Source organism: Octopus sinensis, linkage group LG2, assembly GCF_006345805.1.
Source record: "Octopus sinensis linkage group LG2, ASM634580v1, whole genome shotgun sequence".
Lineage (NCBI taxonomy): Eukaryota > Metazoa > Mollusca > Cephalopoda > Octopoda > Octopodidae > Octopus > Octopus sinensis.
This window is the reverse complement of record NC_042998.1, coordinates 205,133,354-205,157,153: the sequence shown is the minus strand read 5'-3', so window position 1 is coordinate 205,157,153 and position 23,800 is coordinate 205,133,354. Positions and strand designations below refer to the sequence as shown.

General features: G+C 40.9%; 1 protein-coding gene and 1 long non-coding RNA gene across 2 annotated transcripts in view; one reads left to right on the top strand and one right to left on the bottom strand.

Moving 5' to 3' along the window:
* LOC115230528 (anoctamin-8-like) overlaps window positions 1-23,800 on the bottom strand; it is a 132,401-nt gene that overhangs the window by 52,462 nt on the left and 56,139 nt on the right. The gene's annotated exons all lie outside the window — the stretch shown is intronic.
* On the top strand, window positions 3,441-23,693 carry LOC118762186. The gene is made up of 3 exons (XR_004997964.1): window positions 3,441-3,521; window positions 15,144-15,150; window positions 23,684-23,693. It is a non-coding gene; the product is annotated as an uncharacterized LOC118762186 (long non-coding RNA).

Here is a 23,800-nt window from a genome sequence, read left to right as displayed (position 1 = left end):
CACTTGCTTTTACTACTAGTGAAAAGAAAGAGGCTTGGAGAAGCCATTATGAAAGACTGCTAAATGAGGAGAATGAATGGGAGGAGGAGAGCCTGCCAAATGTTGACCCAGTAGAGGGACCAGCTACCCGAATAGACAGCTCCCGTGTAGATAAGGCAATTAAGGATATGAAACCAGGCAAAGCCCTGGCCTATCAGGAATCACTGCTGAGATGCTTAAAAAAAGCTGGCTATGTGGGCCATGCCATAGTCACCCGCATTGTAAAACCAGGTAGTTCACAATGGAGCCATACCCAATGACTGGTGCAGCAGTACCATAGTCAACTGCTACAAGGGTAAGGGTGATGCTTAGATAGAAATAACTACAGAGGTATCAAACTGTTGGACCAGGTGATGAAGGTCTCAGAGAAGGTCATAACCAATCTCATTAGGGAGAGAATTTGTTTAGATGAAATGCAGTTCGTTTTGTACCAGGTAGAAGCACCACTGATGCTATATTCCTGGTCCGACAACTGCAGGAGAGAGAGACGTACCTAGCTAAAGATAAACCCCTCTACATAGCTTTTGTAGACTTGGAGAAAGCCTTTGACAGGGTTCCCCGTTCCCTTATCTGGTGGTCGATGCGGAAACTGGAGATTGAAGAATGGCTAATAAGGGCTGTACAGGCTCTATACAGAGAGGCTGTTAGCAAGGTTAGGATTGGCAACGAATATAGTGAAGAATTCCGAGTAGAAGTAGGTGTGCACCAGGGCTCAGCCCTCAGTCCCCTTTTGTTCATCATAGTACTTCAAGCAATAACAGAGGAATTCAAAACGGGATGCCCCTGGGAGCTCCTCTATGCCGATGACCTAGCTCTCATAGCAGAATCACTACCGGAACTAGAAGAGAAATTTCGGGTATGGAAGCAAGGGTTGGAATCAAAGGGCCTTAGAATAAATGTAGCAAAGACCAAAGTATTAGTAAGCAGCAGAAGAGGTACTCAACACACATCCCCTCGGGTAGGTGGCCCTGCTCAACCTGTAGGAAAGGTACAGGTAGAAACTCCATAAGATGCACCCAATGTAAGTTATGGACACATAAGAGGTGCAGCAACATTAAAGGGAAATTAACAGATAAGATAGCTTCATGTGCGGCAGATGCACAGGGACAATAGACACAACAGACACTCAGAAAACAGATTCCATCACACTCCAGGGAGAGAAACTAGAAGTAGTTGATAGTTTCCGCTACCTGGGAGACCAAGTTAGTAGCGGAGGTGGATGCACAGAGAGTATCACCACTAGAATACGAATAGCTGGGCAAAGTTCAGAAAGCTCCTACCCCTACTGGCAACAAAAGGCCTCTCCCTCAGAGCAAAAGGTAGATTATAGATGCATGTGTGCGAACTGCCATGCTTCACGGTAATGAAACATGGGCTGTGACTGCAGAAGACATGCGTAGACTTGAAAGAAATGAAGCTAGCATGATCCGCTGGATGTGTAGTGTCAGTGTGCACGCAAAACAGAGTGTAAGTATCCTGAGAGAAATGCTGGATATAAGAAGCATCAGATGTGGTGTGCAAGAGCGACGCTTGCGATGGTATGGTCATCATGTGCTGCGGATGGATGAAGAGAGATGTGTGAAGAAGTGCCACTCCCAAACAGTTGAAGGTATCAGGGGGAGAGGTAGACCCAGGAAGACATGGGATGAGGTGGTCAAGCATGACCTCAGAGCATTGGGCCTCACTGAGGCAATGGCGAAGGACCGAGATCTCTGGAGATATGCTGTGACTACAAAGACCCGGGCTGCTTTCTGCAGCAATTCCACATACCCCCTACCCATTCTAAGTACCCCCCTACCCATTCTAAGTACCCCCCTACCCATTCTAAGTACCCCGGATCCCCAAAGTACCCCGGATCCCCAAAGTACCCTGGATCCCCAAAATACCCCAATCCCCAAAGTACCCCGGACCTCGTTGCCCCCGTGCCGCTGACACGTTAAAATGCTCGAATCCGATCGTGACGATGCCGGACCCTCCGGCCCCTGTGCAGGTGGCACGTAAAAAGCACCCAATCCACTCACGGAGTGGTTGGCGTTAGGAAGGGCATCCAGCCGTAGAGAAACTCTGCCAGATTCAGACTGGAGCCTGGAGCGGCCCCTGGCTTCCCAGACCGGTCAAACCGTCCAACCCGTGCTAGCGCGGAAAGCGGACGTTAAACGATGATGATGATGATGATGATATATATATATATATATATATATATGTATGTATATATTTGTGTGTTTATGTTTGTTCCCCCCCCACCTACTATTGCTTGACAACTGATGTTGACATGTTTATGTCCCTGTAACCTAGCAGTTCAGCAAAAGAAACTGATAGAATAAGTACTAGGCTTACAAAGAATAAGTCCTGGAGTCGATTTATTCGACTACAGGTGGTGCTCCAGCATGGCCACAGTCAAATGACTGAAACAAGTAAAAGAATGTGTGTGTGTGTGTGTGTGTGTGTGTGTGTGTGTGCCCAACCATCACTTGACAAAAGGTGTTGGTGTGTTTACCTCCCCATGACTTAGCAATTTGGCAAAAGAGACTGACAGAATAAGTAGCAGGGTTTAAAAAAAAGGGTAAGTTCTGGGATCAGTTTATTTGACTAAAACTTCTTTGACATGGTGCCCCAGCATGGGCACAGTCTCATAACTGAAACAAGTAAAAGAGAGGGGGGGGCGACCCCTTTAGTGCTGGGGTCACAACACACCATGGTCTCTTGTCTGTACATGTGTGCATATTTGTGCTTGTGTGTGTGTGTGTATATATATATTCTTGTGTAAGTGTATATATGTATGTGTGTATGCTTGTGTGTGTATGTGTGTGCATATATATATATATATATTATATATATATATATGTATATGTGTGTGTATGTATGTATGTAGGTGTTTAGCAAATAGTTGGACACAGAATTCTCGGTGGGGAGGGAAAAACACACAGGAAAAGATGAAATATCTGGAACTTACCATTTTGTAAGTAACTCCTGGAGTGCTGAAATTTATACATATTTCTTTTATCCATGTTCCACAGACTCGTTATGGACATTACTGTAGTAGTAGTAGTAGTAATAGGAGGATGAGTAGTAGTAGTGGTAGTAGTGGTAGTTGTTGTTTTTGTCGCTGCTGAAGCTTTGAGAAGCAAGTTGATTGATATTGGGGAGTGAGGCTATCTCTGTTAAAGTATTCCATACTTGACCATCCTATGGCACTGTAGATTATGGTAATATTGCGGCAGATAAGCCTACAGAATACCACAGCAAATAAAGATTGATTTACGAGAGTCAAACATATGGCTTTAACAAAGATTAGTCAGAATTAGCAGCGAGAATAGATTTTGGGAGAAGAGGCGGGGGGGGGGGATAGGAACGTTTAGTAATAGCAAGGGAAGGGGGGCCAGAGAAAATGGTTAGTGGATTAAGGAACAATCCAATGCAGGCGAGTTCTAAGGTCATTTGTCACTGGAAAACTAATAAAGAAAGAAAAAAAGGAAGCAATGGTAGCAGCAGCAACAAGAACAACAAACTAGATCCCTTGATATTAGTTGATTTGTGCTGAATGTGCATAGAAGATGCCTCTAAAATGAGTTTGTCATTTATCAGGCAAGAAGTTTGTTAGTAAATATATAATATCTATGAATAAATAAACAGCGAATAAATGTTAAAGAATGAGAGATTGAGAGAATGAGAGAATGTGGTGCAGAGAGAATAAGAAAGAGAATAAAAAGAGGTCAGGCTTTGGGATAGATTATTGATCCAAATATAGTGTGTGTGTGTGTGGGTGGGAAAGAGAGAGAGAGAGAGAATGGGGTTATCACATGTGATAAATGTATTGAGGTGTAATAGAGTTATCACATGTGATAAATGTATTGAGGTGTAATAGAGTTATCACATGTGATAAATGTATTTAGTTAAAATATATTTATTACTCTTAAGAAATAGATTTTTATATTCAGTCCAGTTTGTTACAACAACATTCAGACAAAAGGTGAAATCTTTCTATTTTCTCCAGAAATTAGAAAATTCTTTTTTCTTATTAGAATTTGAGAGAAGAAAAAAAATTTATTTGATTCCAGTGATTCACCCAAATCTATTGGGAAAGCGGAGAGATTCAGGTCTCTTGCAAGAAGTTGGCACAAACACTAATGGCAAATGAGTTTGTTTTTTTTTTCTCCATACATATACCATCATCATCGTCATTGTCATCATCACTATCATCATCGTCGTCGTCATCATCATCATCATAATCGTCGTCATCATTGTCATCATCATCATCGTCATTGTCATCATCACTATCATCATCGTCGTCGTCATCATCATCATCATCGTCGTCATTGTCATCATCATCATCGTCATCATCATCATCATTGTCGTCATTGTCATCATCACTATCATCATCATCATTATCATCGTCATCGTCGTCATTGTCATCATCACTATCATCATCATCATTATCGTCATCGTCGTCATTGTCATCATCACTATCATCATCATCATTATCATCGTCATCGTCGTCATCATCATCATCATCGTCGTCGTCGTCATCATCATCATTGTCGTCATTGTCATTGTCATCATTACTATCATCATCATTGTCGTCATCGGCGGCGTCATCATCATCATCATCATCACAGGCAGCATGACTGGATCCAACAAGCCAGTGGAATGCACCAAGATACAGTTTCTGCTTTGACATGGTTCCAACTGGCGAATGCCCTTCCTAATGCCAACCACTTCAGAAAGTGTACTGGCTGCTTTTTACAAGCCCCCTCCCCCCTGCGCAAGTGAGGTTACCAAGTAACTTGCAAGACAAAGACCACTGAACTGAGAGGTGGGGGGAGTATGTTAGAGGGACAAAGCTATGGAGGAGATAGATGAGTACCCTACATCAATAAGGGTGGGTGGGAGTTGTTGGGAAGGAGATAAGAGGGTAGTGTTGGGGGTGGCAAAACAGTTCATCAAGAAATAAGGAGGGGAGGATAAGAAAGGGTATGTTCAGTGGATTGGCAGGAAGGGTGGCGAGAAACATGAATATGGGGGCAGGAGGGGGGAGAGAAAGAGAGAATTAGGTCAGGAAAGAGGAAGTGATAAGGGGGAGGGTAGGGAGAGGAAGAGTGGCAGAGATGGAAGTTAGAGGTGGGTGGAGGTGGGGTCTAATGAGTGGAGTGACAAGAGTGAGGTGGAGGGTATTGATGTCAGACACAACAAGGGGACATTGAGAAGGGCTGCCAAATATGAGAGCTGTTTCAGATAAAGTATGGCAGACCCAAAGATGGAGCCGAGAGGGAAATTAGACAGACATAGGTGAAGACACGAAAAGAAGGTAATTGGTGAAAAAAGTGATTAAGGAACGATGCTAACGAGAATGAATGACATTTATAGGAAATGGTTCGAAAAGGAAGCAAGGGGTACAGAAGTGGGGATGAAATCTGCGCCAGTTCTGTTCTCAAAGAATTACAGCAGCTAAGTAAGTAGTGCCATAGTTAGAAGAGTGAAGGAAGGATGGGTGTTAGGGGGTTGAGGGGAGACTGGATGTAGGGACAGGACCCACTGGGTACAGGTAGAAACAAAATTCTTTTAACACCTCAGTTTTGCCACAAAAAAAAAAAAAACAGGTCTTTTCAAACACAATGAACCCCTTGTCATCACAATTTTTTGGTTTTTTCCTCTTTGGGGCTCAGCATCTTGAGATCAGCCCTCATTGTTTGTCATGAAATGGTCACCAAAGACTGAAATGGTGGAGTCAGCATCAAGCTATGAACACACTTTTGATTCACAGACAACATTTGTGTCTGTCACAGAAATGTCAGAGTAAATGACAGAGACCGACATTGAGAATAAACAAAATGCACAAATGAGAAACAATGGTGGCAGAAGTAATGAAAACGAGGAGACGAAGGAGAGGAAGGAGACGAAGGAGACGAAGGAGACGAAGGAGACGAAGGAGAGGAAGGAGGGCGTCTGAGAGAGAAAGAGCAAATCTATGGCCAGACATTGAAAGCTGAAACCTTGAATGAAGAAGGAAATGAAAGAGATTAGCCTTGATTAAAGACAGGTTCAAATGAGAGACGGACGACGAGCTGTTGTGTGTGAATGTCTTCAGTGTTATCCTCTGGCCTGGAGTGAACAATGCAATCAGAGATTAGAAAAAAAGGTAAGTTCCACTTGACATTGGATATGTGGAAAGACTCAGAGACAACAGATGCAGCAGTGGTTGAATTGTGTCCATGAAACTGGGAGAGACCATTCAGAAAACCTCCAAGACAATGGTATGAAGAAACAGTTTTGCAGCAAATGGAAGAGAAGCGCACAATCAATGGAAAAATAGAAGGGCATTGTGACCAGTGATGTAAAAGAACTTGTGATAATCTGGTTGTAAACACACACACACACACACAATCTCAGTTACCATGGTTTCAATCTTGCATTTGAAAAGATTTCTTCAAATCAATAAACTCAATTGTTACTTTCAAACGACATGTGTCATTTCCGTTCCTGCCACACCAGTCAGAAAAATTGATCAATAACACTTAACAAAACACAATCACACATCTTACCTGCCTGTCTACCTATTGACTTCTCACCTATTTACCTATTTTTACCTATCTACCTGGTTGTTTATTTCTCCTTATTGTCTTTTATTATTTTTGTAATTCAATGTTTGATAACATTAATGACTGGACTAAAATATTCTTTTCTACTCTAGGCACAGGGCCCGAAATTTTTGAGGAGAAGGGCCAGTCGATTAGATTGACCCCAGTATGTAACTGATACTGAATTTATCGACCCCAGAACGATGAAAGGCAAAGTCGACCTTGGCAGAATTTGAACTCAGAACGTGAAGACAGATGAAATACCACTAAGCATTTCACCCAGTATGCTAATGATTCAGCCACCACGCCACCTCATGTGTGTGTGTGCACACACACGTTTGCATTTGTGTTTGTTTCTCACCACCACTTAACAACCAGTGCTGGAGAGTTTACATCCCCATAACTTAGCAGTTCAGCAAAGGAGTCCAACAGAATAAGTACCAGGCTTTTAAAAATTACTGGGGTTAATTTCAATGAGTGAATCAAGTAAAAGAAATAAAATACACACACACTGCCTCAGATGATAAATGACCAACACCTCTGGCAATATGGCCATGCTGGAGTCAAAGACTTATGAAGCCAAGTAAAATTGTTGTAACGGTAGATCCTGGGGTCACACAACTTGTATGTATAACAACTCATTACCCTCTTGGAGCAGTTGGTGTTCGGAAGGGCATCCAGACACAGAAACCCTGCCAAATCAGACTGGGCTCTGGTGCAGCCCTTCAGCTCTCCAACCCTGGTCAGACCATCCAACCCATGCCAGCATGGACAACGGACATTAAATGATGATGCTGATGATATATATTAAATATCCTATTTCTTTATTGCCCACAAGGGGCTAAACATAGAGGGGACAAATGGATTAAGTCGATTATATCGATCCCAGTGCGTAACTGGTACTTAATTTATCGACCCCGAAAGGATGAAAGTCAAAGTCGACCTCGGCGGAATTTGAACTCAGAACGTAGCGGCAGACGAAATACTGCAAAGCATTTTGCCCAGCGTTTTAATGGTTCTGCCATCATGGCTGATCTTATTAATTGGTTTCGCGTAAAGAATCCAAAGGAGAGTTAGGCAACAAACTGATTATATAAGTTTACTCTCCTAAACGAGGGAGGAGAGCAGTCGCCATATTCCGTTCCACATCAGTGAATTCTGACGAGCACAAAGGATATATAATCAGTCATCAGAGTTGGCCAGCATGGGAAGGAATATGGCAACTGCTCTCTTCCCTGACTTATATTCTTTTAGACGACTCTTGCACGTATAAATATTATAACCATGGGCTGACTGAAGCCTTATGATGGAATTTGGTAGGTGGAAGTTTCTGTTGTGTGTGTACAAGTGCTTCTGCCTCCTAACCGAGAGGATGGGGGTGGGTGAGAGTATATACATACATATAAACACACATATATGCGTGTGTGTGATGATAGAAATTTTGTTGGTCTAAGGGCACCTCCAAGGGTCTGATATCACAGATGGTTTAGCTTAATTAGCACCACAGACATGAAAACAGTGTCTGTGTGGAGATAAGAATCCCCCAACACACCCACATCATCACGCCACCGCCACCACCACCACCACCACCATTTATATAACCCCAATAAGACTGAAATAATTTAATGTAAACATTTCAAATAGCTCCAGCATCCGTTTTTTTAGAAAGTCGACACAAAACCATATTTACACTGATTATATATATCTCTTGTTAATATTTAAACCAGTTTCATTTGGTTCCATGCAGCTTAAAGTTTTGCAGACTTTCAAGAGAAACGCAAGCTCATTCGGACTTGGTCTGCTGAATCTGGAGGAGCTGGGTTTCTGGGAAACTTTAAGAAGCATGGAACCAAATCAAACTGCTTTAAATAATAATAATAATCATCATCATCATCATCATCATCGTTTAATGTCTGCTTTCCATGCTAGCATGGATTGGACGATTTGACTGAGAGCTGGAGAGCCAGATGGCTGCACCAGACTCCAATCTGATCTGGCAGAGTTTCTACAGCTGGATGCCCTTCCTAACACCAACCACTCCGTGAGTGTAGTGAGTGCTTGTTATGTTCCACTGGCACGAGGGTCAGTCAGGCAGCACTGGCAACGGCCACGCTCAAATGGTGCTTGTTATGTGCCACCTGCACAGGAGTCAGTCCAGCGACACTGGCAACGACCTCGCTCGAATGTTTTGTTCACGTGCCAGTAAGGCATCGCTGGTAACGATCATACTCAAACAGTGCTTTTTACATGCCCACCAGCACGGAAACCAGACAGCTGCTCTGGCAGTGATCCTGCTTGGATGGAGCTGTTAGCGCTCCACTGGCATGGGTGCCAGTCATCAACCCCTACAAAATGTGTTGAATGCCTTTTTTTTTTGGTTCCCCCCACCCCATGTTGCTTGTATTGTATACCAGGTTCTCCGTTTCTTTTGTTTGTGTGTTTTTCTTTTGTCTTTGTTGCCGTACACATTCGCTAGCTTTCTTACAAAGGGGTCTTTTATGCTCTTAGCTTAGACACTTTTGGGAGCAACCAGATCGAACTTGACTGAGGAGAGAAAGCCACGAATGACCTGTCTTTTTTTTTGCCTGTTCTTCTAATTGTTGTTTCTCTTGTCCGCCTTTGTATCGTCCATCCATCTGAAAGTTTTAATGCCCTCTATTGTGCTTTTGTTCAATTCATATATATATATATATATATATACTCTTTTACTTGTTTCAGTCATTTGACTGTGACCATGCTGGAGCACCACCTTTAGTCGAGCAAATCGACCCCGGGACTTATTCTTTGTAAGCTCAGTACTTATTCTATCGGTCTCTTTTGTCGAACCGCTAAGTGACGCGGATGTAAACACACCAGCATCGGTTGTCAAGCAATGCTAGGGGGACAAACACAGACACACACCACACACACACATATATATATATATATACATATATACGACAGGCTTCTTTCAGTTTCCGTCTACCAAATCCACTCACAAGGCATTGGTCCGCCCGGGGCTATAGCAGAAAACACTTGCCCAAGATGCCAAGCAGTGGGAATGAATCCGGAACCATGTGGTTGGTTAGCAAGCTACTTACCACACAGCCACTCCTAAAAATTAAGAGAGAGAGAGAGAGAGAGAGAGAGAGAGAGAGAGAGAGAGAGAGAGAGAGAGAGAGAGAGAGAGAGAGAGAGAGAGAAAGAAAGGTAGTAAAAACTAAGTCCTTACATGTTGAAAAATAAATGCTCCAATGAACATCCACAATAACAGTCTTGATATGAAATAGCTGTAAAGCAGGTGAGATAAATAAAAGTTTTATTTTCAAAATTACTGTAGGTGTGTGTGTGTGTGTATATATATATAATTTACTGTTCTGTTATGATAAGATCAACTAAAAAATGTATTCCATTCAGTGAGGGAGGTCATTTAATGAGGTCACAGTATAAAGATACGAGTTGCTAATAGTTTGTTGAAGATTGCTTGGAGACACAAGGTACGTGTCTCAAACCTGCCTGGAAACATGTCTCCATATCAAGAAACTATTAGCAACCCTTATCTTTATACGCTGTACATTAAATCTATAATATAAATTGGACATGGGCAATCGTTGTATTCTTTCTTGTCTTGGGGTTCACAGCCAAATGGCTGGGTGGATTTGTGTGAAAAATGGCACACGTGTGGCGACAGGAGCATAGATTGGAATAGAGTTTGATTTTTTCCCTAACCCCCATACTTATTGAGAAAATTGATTAAAACTGTTTCTAATAGAATTTCCCTCTTTCTTCTGTCATTAAAACAACCAGTTGCTTAGAAGCTGTTTTCTGACGGGGCGGGGGAGGGGGGGGGGTTAGGAAATTTTCATATAGCTGGAGGCTTCATTTGAAACAGGGGACCTGAAATGATAAGGTTGACAAACGCTGTTACAGATTATGCCTAACCAAAACGATAACAGCCACATCACCCAAACAGACCGGGTGAAACTGGGCTGAGCTGCTAGTGACATATAAATGTGTGTGTGTGTGTGTGTGTGTGTGTGTGTATGGGATTATAACATTCAGACTGACAGAGTAATAGAAGCTAGAATGTCTGATTTAGTAGTAGTAAGCAAAGAGAGAGTAGAAAGTACCAGGTAATCGACTTCACAGTCCCAAATGATGAGAAAGTCAATATGAGAGGTACAGAAAAAATAGCAAAGTAGCAGGACATAGCCATGGAGTTACAGAGTCTATGGAAAGTGCAGGTAAAATGTATCCCAGTAGTTATAGGGGCATTGGGAACTATCTCTGAAGATTTGAACAGATGGACAGAGGAAATAGGCATAAAACCCAGTTTAGTACACCTGGAGAAAATAGTGTTATTAAGGACAGCTAGGATACTTAGGAGGGGTCTTGGCATCTAAGTTTATTTGTTGTAAGCCGATGTTAAGAACTTTTCTTTTCCAACAGTTTAATCTGTTGAGTGTATATGGAACAATAATAATAATGAACTTATAGTATACAATGCTCAAGTGCACTATATATATATATATATATATATATTATTATCATCATCATCATCGTTTAACGTCCGTTATTCCTGCTGGCATGGGTTGGACAGTTTGTCCAGGCTGGCATGCAAGAAGGCTGCATCAGATTTCAGGGGGATTTGGCATGGTTTTCTACAGCTGGATGCTTTTCCTAACACCAACCCCTCGGAGAATGTAATGGGTGCTTTTACATGCCAGCTGGCACAGGTGCCATTTGTGTGCGACCTGGGTGCTTTTATGTGCCGATTGTGTGACACCAGTATCAGCCATGACTGTGGTTTTACTTGGCTTGATGGGTCTTCTTCTCAAGCACAGCATAATGCCAAGGGTCTTGGTCATTGCTCCATGTGGCCCAACTCTTGAAAGGAACTCAGCCACTTTGCCTCCATCAGGCCCAACATTCAAAAGATGTTCTTTACATGCCACCAGCATGGGTGCACTTGGTTTGATGGGTCTTCTCAAGCAAAGCATATCGACAAAGGTCTCAATCACTAGTCACTGCTTCTGTGAGGCCCAAAGTTCAAAGATCATGCTTCACCACCTCATCCCATGTCTTCCTGGGTCTACCTCTACCACAGGTTCACTCCACAGTTAGAGATCTGCACTTCATTACACAGCTGTCCTCATCTATACGCATCACGTGACCACACCAGCGCAGTCGTCTCTCTCGCACACCACATCTGATGCCTCTTATGCCCAACTTTCTCTCAAGATGCTTACACTCTGTCATCCATGCACACTGACATTGCACATCCAGCAAAGCATACTGGCTTCATTTCTTTCAAGCCTACGCATGTCCTCAGCTGTCACACCCCATGTTTCACTGCCATGCAGCATAGCTGTTTGCATGTGGGTATCATACAATCTACCTTACACTCTGAGGGAGAGGCCCTTTGTTGCCAGCAGGGGTAGGAGCTCTTTGAACTTTGCCCAGCTTAATCTTATTCTCACAGCTACACTCTCAGAGGAAGAACGGGGAAGAAGAAGAAGAAGAAGAAGAAGAAGCAGCAGCTACTGGTGAGCTTCACACACACACACACACACACACACACACTTGTATAGCAGCATTAATAAAATCCCATGTCCATTGTTGTTATACTTGCATATATTTTGTTGTATGTATCCTCCAACTACTAAAGTAGGAGTTGAATAATATTCTTAAAGCCGGAAGTTACTCACGTGCAGCATCTTTCAGAGCTTGTTGCTAATTCAGTTCTTAACCAAATTGAAAGCTGTTAACATTGTTGAAGAGGACTGGTCCCTAGCTACATTTTGGCATAAAAAATTGAGATTTGATCCTAGGAGAGTAAGTAACATCACCAATCAAGTTTAGATCTAAATAACTTTTTTATTTTAAAAGCAAAATATATTTATCTTAGCTTCAATGACAGAAAAAAGCATGAAGAATTTCATAGTTTTGTTCTCATGCAACAAAAATTTGTATCAAAAAAGTTGTGAAGCAAGATATCATGAAAAAATACATAAGTAAGGCAAAAAATTGGATTTAAGTATAATTTCCTTTTTTTATTTTAAAAACAAACTTAAGCTTAAATGATAGAGCTCAATTCGAGGAATTTCATGGTATCAATCTCATGCAATGAGGTTTTAAAAGGAAAAGGTTATGAGTGTTTGTTTTTCAAATTTGTGGGTGACAATATAGTTCTATACTTTTTTATGAATATAGTTCTATAAGGGGACTTTTAATATATGTTACCAGCGTCATTGAGGTAAGGAAAAAATTATCAACAACACCACTAATTGACACATTTGACACATTGTTAATTAGTATAATAGCTTGGCCTGGAAAAAACATGGATTATATGGAAAAATGCAAGCAAGAGAAATAATATTCTTAAGGTTATAAACCTGGAAAATTAGAGGACAAGTTAAAATATTGACACTAGAATGCTTAAAAGATGAGAGCCAGAAGTACGAATATAGCTAAAGTTTTATGCAAAGTAGAATAGTATATATGGTAGGCAAATTCATTATTTAAAAAATAGGGTCAAGACTAAAAATGTGAAGATTTGGCAATAACTCAAGCAAATTTTACTGTGAAATTGTTGTTATAGGAAGATTTTACTATAATATATAACTAATTTTTGTATTATTCTATTTGTTGTACTAATTATATACTAGTATTATCTTTTATACCCTATTTTCAAATTTTTAATTATTAATTAATAATCAAAAGAAATGAATTTTTTTAAAGTGCAAAAAATATTTTAATTGCATTATTTTTCATTTTAATAGAAATAACAATTAATAACAAATAGAAGTAATAACTTGTAATAAAATTTTTGGTTTTAATAAAAGCTAATATTTTCTAAATCTAAATATTTTATTTGAAATTTCATTCTTAGCTGCAAATATTTTAAGTAAAAATTTTCTTCTTCTGTATTTTGCTGTAATTTTCCAGGTTTATAATCTTATGAATATTATTTCTTTTGCTTGCATTTTTCCATGTACACTCATGTATGATATATATATATGTGTGTGAGTGTGTGTGTGTGTACAGATACATACAGTGTTTCTTCACTATTTATGTTTTTTATATATTTATATTTTATTCAATTTGATTGCCACAAATAACTGGGTGACATGTTTTCTTAAGATTCTGCAACAAGCCTTCTCTTTCTCTCACCCCCTTCTCTCTCTCTCTCTCTCTCTCTTTGCAGAACTTTAAGAAAACATGTCACCCAATTATTTGTGGCGATTAAATTGAATAAAATATAAATACAGAAAAACATTGTAAATAGTGAAGAAACACTGTATGTGTCTGTGTGTATATATATGTATATAACATATATATATATATGGTGGCTGCCCCCTCGTTGTCGAGTATGGCCATTGCACGAAGCTTAATCAATGTTGTTATTGTGCAATGCCTGAGCAAGAAGATTTTTTTTAAAGTGAGGAAAAGCTGTGCACTGAGTCAATCCCACTCACTAAGCAACAGCAGCCATAATCCGAAAAGAAAACAAGTCAACATCATCGGTAACCACTGAGCCGCAGGTTTTATGTCGGAGTTATCCCAGTTACCTGAGTTACCTTCTCCAAGAGGGATGCCCTAACAAAGGCTAGGAGTCCTTCACTCCCAATGGTTTAACCACGTGATCGGGTATTCAGTCCGATTATTTCTATGTCCCTGCGCATGATACAGCCTTAAGACATTTATTGGATGGCCGTTGACTCTCAAGAGTTCCTCCGCCCTTTGACAGGTTTTGTTTTTCATCCCGCAGGGTGTCCAATAAACAACCTCCTCACCAAGCGAGCTTGGTGGGGTTGCCGGTTTAGTCGCCAACAACCTGACCATGTATCAGGTTGTACTGGGTTACATGTTACCAGTAGCACTTGAAAGTGACCTGACATTATATATATATATATATCATCATCATCATCATCATCATCATTTAGCGTCCGTTTTCCATGCTAGCATGGGTTGGACGGTTCAACTGGGGTCTGGGGAGCCCGAAGGCTGCACCAGGCCAGTCAGATCTGGCAGTGTTTCTACAGCTGGATGCCCTTCCTAACGCCAACCACTCCGAGAGTGTAGTGGGTGATTTTATGTGCCACCGACACAGGTGCCAGACGAGGCTGGCGAACGGCCACGCTCGGATGGTGTTTTTATGTGCCACCGACACAGGTGCCAGACGAGGCTGGCAGACGGCCACGCTCGGATGGTGTTTTTATGTGCCACCGACACAGGTGCCAGATGAGGCTGGCAGGTGCCAGACGAGGCTGGCAGACGGCCACGCTCGGATGGTGTTTTTATGTGCCACCGACACAGGTGCCAGATGAGGCTGGCGGACGGCCACGATCGGATGGTGTTTGTTACGTCCCCAAAGCACGGAGGCCAGTCTATGCGGTACTGGCTACGGCCACGTTCGGATGATTTTCTTGTGTGCCACCGGCACTGGTACCACAAAGATACAAATTCCATTTATGCTCATCTATTTTGATTTGTTTTGATTTGATTTGATTTTCACTTGCCTCAACAGGTCTTCACAAGTGTCACAAGAAGGAAGGTATGCACAGGTGGACTGTCTACGTCGCCGGGTCTTCGGATGGTGTCTTTATGTGCCACCGACACAGGTGCCAGATGTGGCTGGCGAACGGCCACGATCGGATGGTTTTCTTGTGTGCCACCGGTACTGGAACCACAAAGATACAAATTCAAATTCCATTGATGTTCATCTATTTTGATTTGGTTTGATTTTCACTTGCCTCAACAGGTCTTCACAAGTGTCACGCGTGTCACACACTTGCCTCAACAGGTCTCCACAAGTGTCACACACTTGCCTCTGCCTCAACAGGTCTTCACAAGTGTCACACACTTGCCTCTGCCTCAACAGGTCTTCACAAGTGTCATAAGAGGGAAGGTATGCACAGGTGGACTGACTACGTCGCGGGTCTTTGGATGGTGTTTTTATGTGCCACCGACACAGGTGCCAGGTGAGGCTGGCGAACGGCCACGATCAGATGGTGTTTGTTGTGCCCACAGCACGGAGGCCAGTCGATGCGGTACCAGCTACGGCCACTTCGGATGGTTTTCTTGTGTGCCACCGGTACTGGAACCACAAAGATACAAATTCCATTGATATTCATCTATTTTGATTTGGTTTGATTTATATATATATATATATACACAAACACACATGCATGGGTTGGACGATTTGAATTTTGAGTGAGGACTGGCGAACCAGATGAAGCCTGGTGCAGCCATCTGGTTCGCCAGTCCTCAGTCAAATCGTCCAACCCATGCCAGCATAGAAAGCTGATGACACACATGTATATATACATGCAGACATGTGTCTGTGTATCACCGTAAGTGTATAAAAGCTTGAATGTATGAAAAACAGGGAATTCTACGGAGAGAAGTTAAAAAAGGAAAACATTTTGGAAAATCTACTTTTGTGTAGGTATGGTGGTGTGTATGGATGGATGATAAGAGAAATGGAGGAGAAGAGGGTGGAATGGGTGGGTGGGGAACGGTTGTGATGGAAGAAATATGTCAAGGAAGAAGGGAAAATTTGGGAATAAATATGAAGGAAAATGGAAAAGAAACATTCAAGACAGAAATGAAATAATTTTAAATAATCTCTGCAGAAGGGAAGGAAAATGAAGGAAGTGTTTGGTCAGGATGCTTGCCTGCTGACCACTCCAGTCCCACACAGTGGCACCTTGGGGATTTATCTTCTACTAAAGCCTCAAGTCAAACAAATGGAAACTGTAAGAAGCCTGTCATATATGTGCATGCATGTGTGTGCGTGTGTGTTTGTCTCTCCTAGTCTTGACCTCCTGCCATTGTTGTAAAAAGGCTCCCCAAAAGAAGAAGACATGGCTGGCCAAGAGGACGACGTTATTTTGCTTGGAAACGAGTGAGGGTTGGTGACAGGGAAGGCACCCAGCTGAGGGTCGTCTGCCTCAGGGAATTCCCTCTAATCCAAGCAGGTACAGGTAAGTAGATAAGTGGATGCTAAAATGATGATAACAAATGTGTATAAACACACACACACACATATATGAGGTACTATTTAAGAAGAGTGGGCCCGGTGCGCGCACTCGCGTATCCGCGCTAGCTAGTCGTGACTAGTCGATCCTACGACTACCTAGCAAAGTAAATAAAACACAAAAACTCAAAGTGAGGCTCGACTAGTCACGACTAGCTAGCGCGGACGTGCGAGTACGCGAGTGCGCGCACCGGGATCACTCTTCTTAAGTAGTACCTATATATGATGGGTTTTTTAAAGTTTCCATTACCAAATTCACTGACAAAGCAGTGGTCGGCATTCCCAATGTGCTGTTCCAGGGGACAGATGCAGAGGTTGCAGAGCAAACCCGTTAACTCACAGCCAGGCCCCTGTGTGTGCGTGTGGGGTACAGGAAAGACCCTGTGTCAGCGGCAGAATACTTTCTCAAAGGGACGTAACTCTGGTCAATTTAGCCATTCAATGAAATTCTTTCCATCACAGGTTCAACGCCTGAAGTTTTGAGGGGGGGGGGATGGGACAAATCGATTACTTTGATCCCAGAGCTCCACAGGATCTTATTCTAACGACCCGAAGATGATAAATGGCAAAGTTAACCTCAGCGGAATTTGAACTCAAAACTCAGAAATGCTGCTGATTGTGCCAGGTTGCTGAGGTGAGTGGAAACATGAAAGACGATGCTCCAGCATGACCGAAGTTCAAGAACTGAAACCCGTTTTAAAGGGAGAGAGATAGCAAGTTTTTACAGATGAACGTGTGTGTACATATACAATTTGTGTATACATGTGTCCTGAATGTATGTATATATATATATATATATATATATACATATATATGTGTGTGTGTGTATAATGTCGTCGTCGGTTATCGCCAGCCAAGAAGTGCGTGTGTGCACACACAACCGGTCTACTAAACATTTAACCTGAACAATTAGCTGCTTAACTAAAGGGAGGTAACTATGAATGACTTTAACAAAGTTGTTGTTACTACTACTACTACTTCTACTACTACAATAACTACTACTACTACTACTACTACTACTACTACTACTACTACTACTACTACTACTACTACTACTACTACTTTCAACATTAAATTCAACAAAATCTAAAACATTTCCTAATTGCGTCATAGTTTCAGTTTTCTTTGAAAAAAAAAAAATGTTTATTTTTCGTCCTTCTTGGATTTAGTGGATTATTTCACTTTGATTAAACAGTTAATTTTGAGCTAGTTTCAGCCACAGTATACCTAGGACTATAGCACAAATATGTCCGTTTTTTTTTTTTAAAAAACACATTGTAAGGTGTAACTGCATGGGGTGTTTGACAGCTATTTCTAACAGGGTGAGTGACCGCATAGAGGCACCCTTTTTTGTTTGTTTCTCTGAAGCCAAATATCTTGTCTGGCTGTGGAAGCAATTCCATCCAACAAACACACGAGAAATCATGATCAAAGACCCAATGCAGTTTATATCACTTGTTCCCTACACACGTTTCACCATTGTGGCTATTTGCTTCCTCTGCAGCGGAATTTCCCAAATTGCATTTGGATTCCGAACCACAACAGATCAATGGTGGCACATTATATTGCATTATTTAACAGATCAAAGGAGATCAAAGGAGACCAGTATTTGTCTCTCTTTAACATAATTATGCCTCAAAGTTATTAGTAAATGTCTGACATTTAACTAATTAATGACTGAGAAATATTTGACTGTATAAGGAGGAGGGGGGAGTCAAAGGAGTGGTCATGTGACTTTTTAGGGGTCACAAACAGCTGCTTTTCTGGTTGTGTTTGTTGCTCTCTTGAAGAGATTTAAATCCAAGAAATCAACAGCCAGTTACTGGAATCACAACTCAAAGACCCCTGCTTGACAAAATCTCCATTGTACCCCTTAAAGTCGGTTTTGTAGCCATCTTGGTACCTTTTCTGGAAATCAAGTGCTCAGCTTTAATTCCAAGGTGAGATACGAAGGACGGATACAGGTTCTATGTTTGGTAACATTTCCAGATTATTTAGCATCTCATGTTTCACTGAGACTGACTGAGGAAGAAGAAGGAATTGGGTTTTATTGTCCTCAATACACCACAACAACATTTCTTGGATGAATTAAAGATGAAGATTTAAGTGGGAAGGGCAACATTTTATTCAGTTTAGCTGTTGGGGGAATGAATAAAATTCTGGATTTAAACTAAGGGAAATGAAGGAAAAATTCCAAGAAAATCAGCAAATACTATTTCAAGTTTAACTCTTTGGCATTTAAACTAGATCCTGTGTCCAGACAAAATATTCTGTTTTTATGTTCAAAATGGCCAGATGTGAAGTCAAGTGTCTTGTTCAAGGACACAAAGCAATGATGGGAATCAAACTCATGACCCCATGATTATGAGCTGAACACGCAAACCACTCGGCCGCATGCCTTCGCTTCAACCATAACACGTTGAGAGGTCAACGGGTACAAGGATTTTTGGTAAAGAAATCTGTTAAAAGTTGCAGAATTTTAGAATAAAGAAAGCTAAAGACTGAGAATGAAGAAAATGGCTAAAAATTCAAAGACTGTTTAAGAAGAAGAAGGGAAGAAAAACTCAAAAAATCACCACAAGGTAAAACAGGATCACATCAAATCAAGCAAACACATCAGCTTTCTACTTACCTCGGTTCATATTTAACCTGGATTTGGCAACATGGAAGAAACAAGAGAACGGTGAGCATTTGAGAGGAATTGAGAGACATTTATTGAGGGTCAATATTGGAAGGAAGACAGGAAACAAAATTGACATCAAGGGACTTTTGTTTCAATATCAAATATTACGATATTGGAGAGTAAGGAGATGAATAAATATTGGAGAGTTAAGAGTTATATCCAAGAACTGCAGCCAAGGAAATGGAGAGTTAGAAGGAATATTCCTTATTTCACGACAGAAATTTCATTCTTCTCACTTTTACTGGTTTCAGTCATTAGACTGTGGCCATGCTGGGGCACTGCCTTCAAGAATTGTTAGTTGAATTTATTGACCCCAGGATTTTTTTTTAAGCCTAGTACTTATTCTGTCGTTCTTTTTTGGCAAACCACTAAGTTACGGGGACATAAGTACACAAACACCACATGTCAAGTGGTGATGGGGTACAAGCACACACACATCTCTCTCTCTCTCTCTCTCTCTCTCTCTATATATATATATATATATATATATATATATATATATATATATATATATATTATATATATATATATATATAATATATATATATATATATATATATATATATATACACACACACACATGGAAAGCTTCTTTCAGGTTCTGCCTACCAAATCCACTCTCACAAGGCTCCACTCAATCCCAGGCTATAGAAGAAGACACTTGCCCAAGGTGCCACACAGTGGGACTGAGCCTGGAACCATGTGGTTGGGAAGCAAGCTTCTTACCACACAGCCACTCCTGCGCCTCTAATTCCTCTTCATTTATCTTTTATTTGTTTCAGTCATTGGACTGTGCCAATGCTGGAGCACTGTCTTGAGGGATTTAGTGGAACAAATCGATCTCAGTACTTATTCTTAAGTGTGGATGTAAACAAAGCAACACCAATTGTCAAGCAGTGGTGGAACACGTCCACACCCACACACAGATACACAGTTTCCACCTCCCAAATTCATTCATAAGGCTTTGGACATTTCAGGGCTATTGTAGAAGACACTTGGCCAATGTGCTGCAGAGTGGGGCTGAACCTGGAACCAGATGCTTACAAAGCAAGCTGCTTAACCACACAGCTGCCATGCCTCGTGCTGCATGATGGCTTACATCATGGGTGAAGGTCATCTTTTTATACCAAGTCTATAAGAAGCTCATCCATGGGATGATATCTTCAGGACTACATCTGTGGGTCCTATTTTGGGGACTGCTTCTGTTTGATCGTATTTGTGGAACCACATTGCAGGGGCCACCTCAGTTGTGGACCAGTTCTGTGGAACCCAAAAAAAAAAAAAAAAAAAGGATAATTTTACAAATTCCTAAATAAGAAACTTCCATTAAATTGTTGTTTTGGTCTGAAATCATTTTCTTTGCACAGGTTTTAGAGACTCAGTCAGGATGTCATCATCCTCATTTAATATCCATCTTCCATTCCGGGAATGGGTCAGACCATTTAACAGGAGCTGGCAAGCAAGGGTGCATTGAGTCATGTAACCCAAGGTAGACTGTAACCTGGAGAGATGTACTCACACAGAATGGACCTGGGGTTAAAACAACTACCCCAATAACCACTCTGTCTAGGAAGAACTAAGGAGCATGGTGCCAGATTTTGGTCAAAGGATTTGAAGGAACATAATGGAAGCAATTCTGGATGTTTTACTGCCAGGAATTGCAGAGAAATGGACTGAAATTGGGAACTCTGAAGAAGATTTCAACGACAACCAATATGCCCCAGGGTTGGAATTGCTTCAACAACTTTAGAGGAACCTCCCCCCCGCCATCATGTTTGTGGTGATGATGATAATAAAGGTGATGATGGTGGTAGAAGTGATGATGATGATGATGTGTTGTCTCTGACAACTGATATTTTAGCTGCTGGAAGTTTCGGAATAAATTCATTTTAGAGTTATCCTTCTCTCTCTCTCTCTCTCTCTCTCTCTCTCTCTCTCAGTAGCAAAGTTTACCTAACAAGTAGGTTAATTAACAGAAACTAATAATTGCTGCCACGAACAAGTCAACACTTCTTCACTCATCATCAGTCTTTAGTCATAATATTAACCGAGGTGCGAGGGGAGACAACTCGTTGCTGACAGAAGCAACGCGATGTTAATTAAGAAAATATTTCAGTTTGTCTAAAGTAAATAAATCTGTTGATGAAGTGAAATCAGTTAATTAGAACAGATATCTTTCCAAAGTCAGGACGGATTGAGTACAAATTCTTTTTCCCTTTCCTTTTACATTTTTGAGTTTTGTTGTTTGTAATTTCTCATTTGCTTCAGTTAAAAACAAATAGAATCATTTATTTATTTATTCCAGCCAATGGTGGTGGTCGTGGTTGGAACGAGCAGTATTGAGCCATTCCAAATTAGGTTTCAAAAATAAATGTCTCAGACCCAATTCCAAGAATATTCACCAAAGACAGTGTGTTTATTGATCTGACCACTGTGTCAGGTCAACAGAGGTCAATGTTTCAACAACAACAACAACAACACACACACACTTATTGTTTATTTAGATTCAGGTATTAAGTAAACAAATCTATTTGAATTGCATAAAAACAGTTCTGTTTTCTTTGATGTTAATCCATCAACTGGATGTAAACAACTCAATAATCTCTAATATTATCTCTGTATTATAATCTCTTTTCTCTCTCTCTCTCTAACAAAAGCTGATAGAAATGTTCCTGGGTAGATTTCTTCAGTCATTCTTAATATAATAATAATAATGAAATTATTGTATGCAGTGCTCAGGTGCCCCACAACTTGTCAAAAGTGCATATAAAGCATATGCAGTGATGTGCAAATGTCTGGGAAGTGAACAATGTATGAGTCAGATACTTGCTTGCATGTGTATGGAGGGGAGGAAATCAGGTGTAGTGTTGGCGAATCTCAGGAAGCTTGGAAGTTTTGAAGGATGCAGTGCTCCGACAACTAACAAATGATGTCGGCAGTTTGTTCCATGCTTCAGCAACTCTTAGCGTGAAAAAATGTTTCCGAAAGTCATGGAAGGAGCTGTGCTGTTTTCTAACTTTGTAAACATGTCCACGGGTGTTAGACGGGTGGAGTTTGAGAGAGAAAGTGAGTGAAAAGCTGAGTGCAGGACAAGTGCACATATTAGGCTTGGTGACAGGCAATGAGTAAATGAATGCTAAAACACTTACATGTAGTAAGAGAGAAAGAATCATAGGAGGGGGAGTATATATTTACTCACAGATGGAGAGAGAGAGAGAGAAGGGGCCGGTGCATGTGAACTTCCACAATATAAAAATCAACATGGAGTCATTCTGCTTTGCAATTTTTATTTCTGCTTTTTAAATAACATTTTGTTTGATTTTATTTTAAATTAATAAACATTTTTCTGTTTAGAAAGTTAGTATCCATTCCCTCACTTTGTATATAAGCACCAAGAAATTTAATAAAAGTGAAATTATAATTTTTGTATAGGTGCCATATTTTCAGATATTACCCCAGGATGGCAAAAATAAACTTTTAAAGTTAATTATTGTTTAATTATTGTTTAAGAAAGATTGAGTGGCACTTCTAACTGTCCTCGCTTATTGTAATTACATCCAATAAGCTGACCTGCCACCAACTTTTGTGATTCCAGTTTGGAGGAAAGAACAGTAACAGCACTTTGAACAAACCCTAACCCATTGCTTGTCACGGCTGATTGGTTTGCAGTCAGAAGGTGAGGAGAATTTGGATCATCATTTTATTAAAACTGGGCAGAAACTTATGAAATGCTCCAGTCTGGTCATGGATTAACCTTTTTCTGGTAAAAGAGGTTGATGAATGGTAGAGAGGAAGGAGAGAGGAACATGAGGACCTCAGTTTTCTTGAGGAAGACCATTGTGATTCTATAAAGAGAAGCAAACAGCTTGGAATTGGTGAGGCAAATAATGTTCAGAGAATTATTCCTGAAGATTTGAATGAGCGTAAAATATGCACAAAGGTTGTTTCCAGGATGGCCAGGGACCAGCAGCCTGGAAAGCGACAACTTGACAGAGATGGCCATCAAAATTGTCTGCCGTAGTACAGACCTTGGTCTCTCTGTACCTTTTGGTTGTTCCCCCCTGACGAAGGAGAACCTTAAATGCAGTGAGATGAGGGTGGCTGTGACAAGGCTCCTGGACACTTTCCCGTTGCAAGATTTCCAAGGGGTCTTTACTAAGTGGCTGGAGCGCTACAACAAGTGAATTGAAGTCAGAGAAGCATTCTACTTTGAAGGAGGATTTAGGATTTTGGAGAATTTCATAAATGTCTGAAAACTTGTGGAATGTACCTAATGTGCAACAAACTCACACAAAGTCGAAGAGTGAGGCTGATGACTTCTCCTCAAACCATGAATACAAGACAAACTAACCTAAGGCTCTCCAGCCATGGCAACCAAAAATGTTGATTACAAACATTTTCTTGTTCTGTTGAAACATTTAGTGTTACTTAATATTGGTTTCAAATGTTGGCACAAGGCCAGCAATTTCAGGGGAGGGAGTA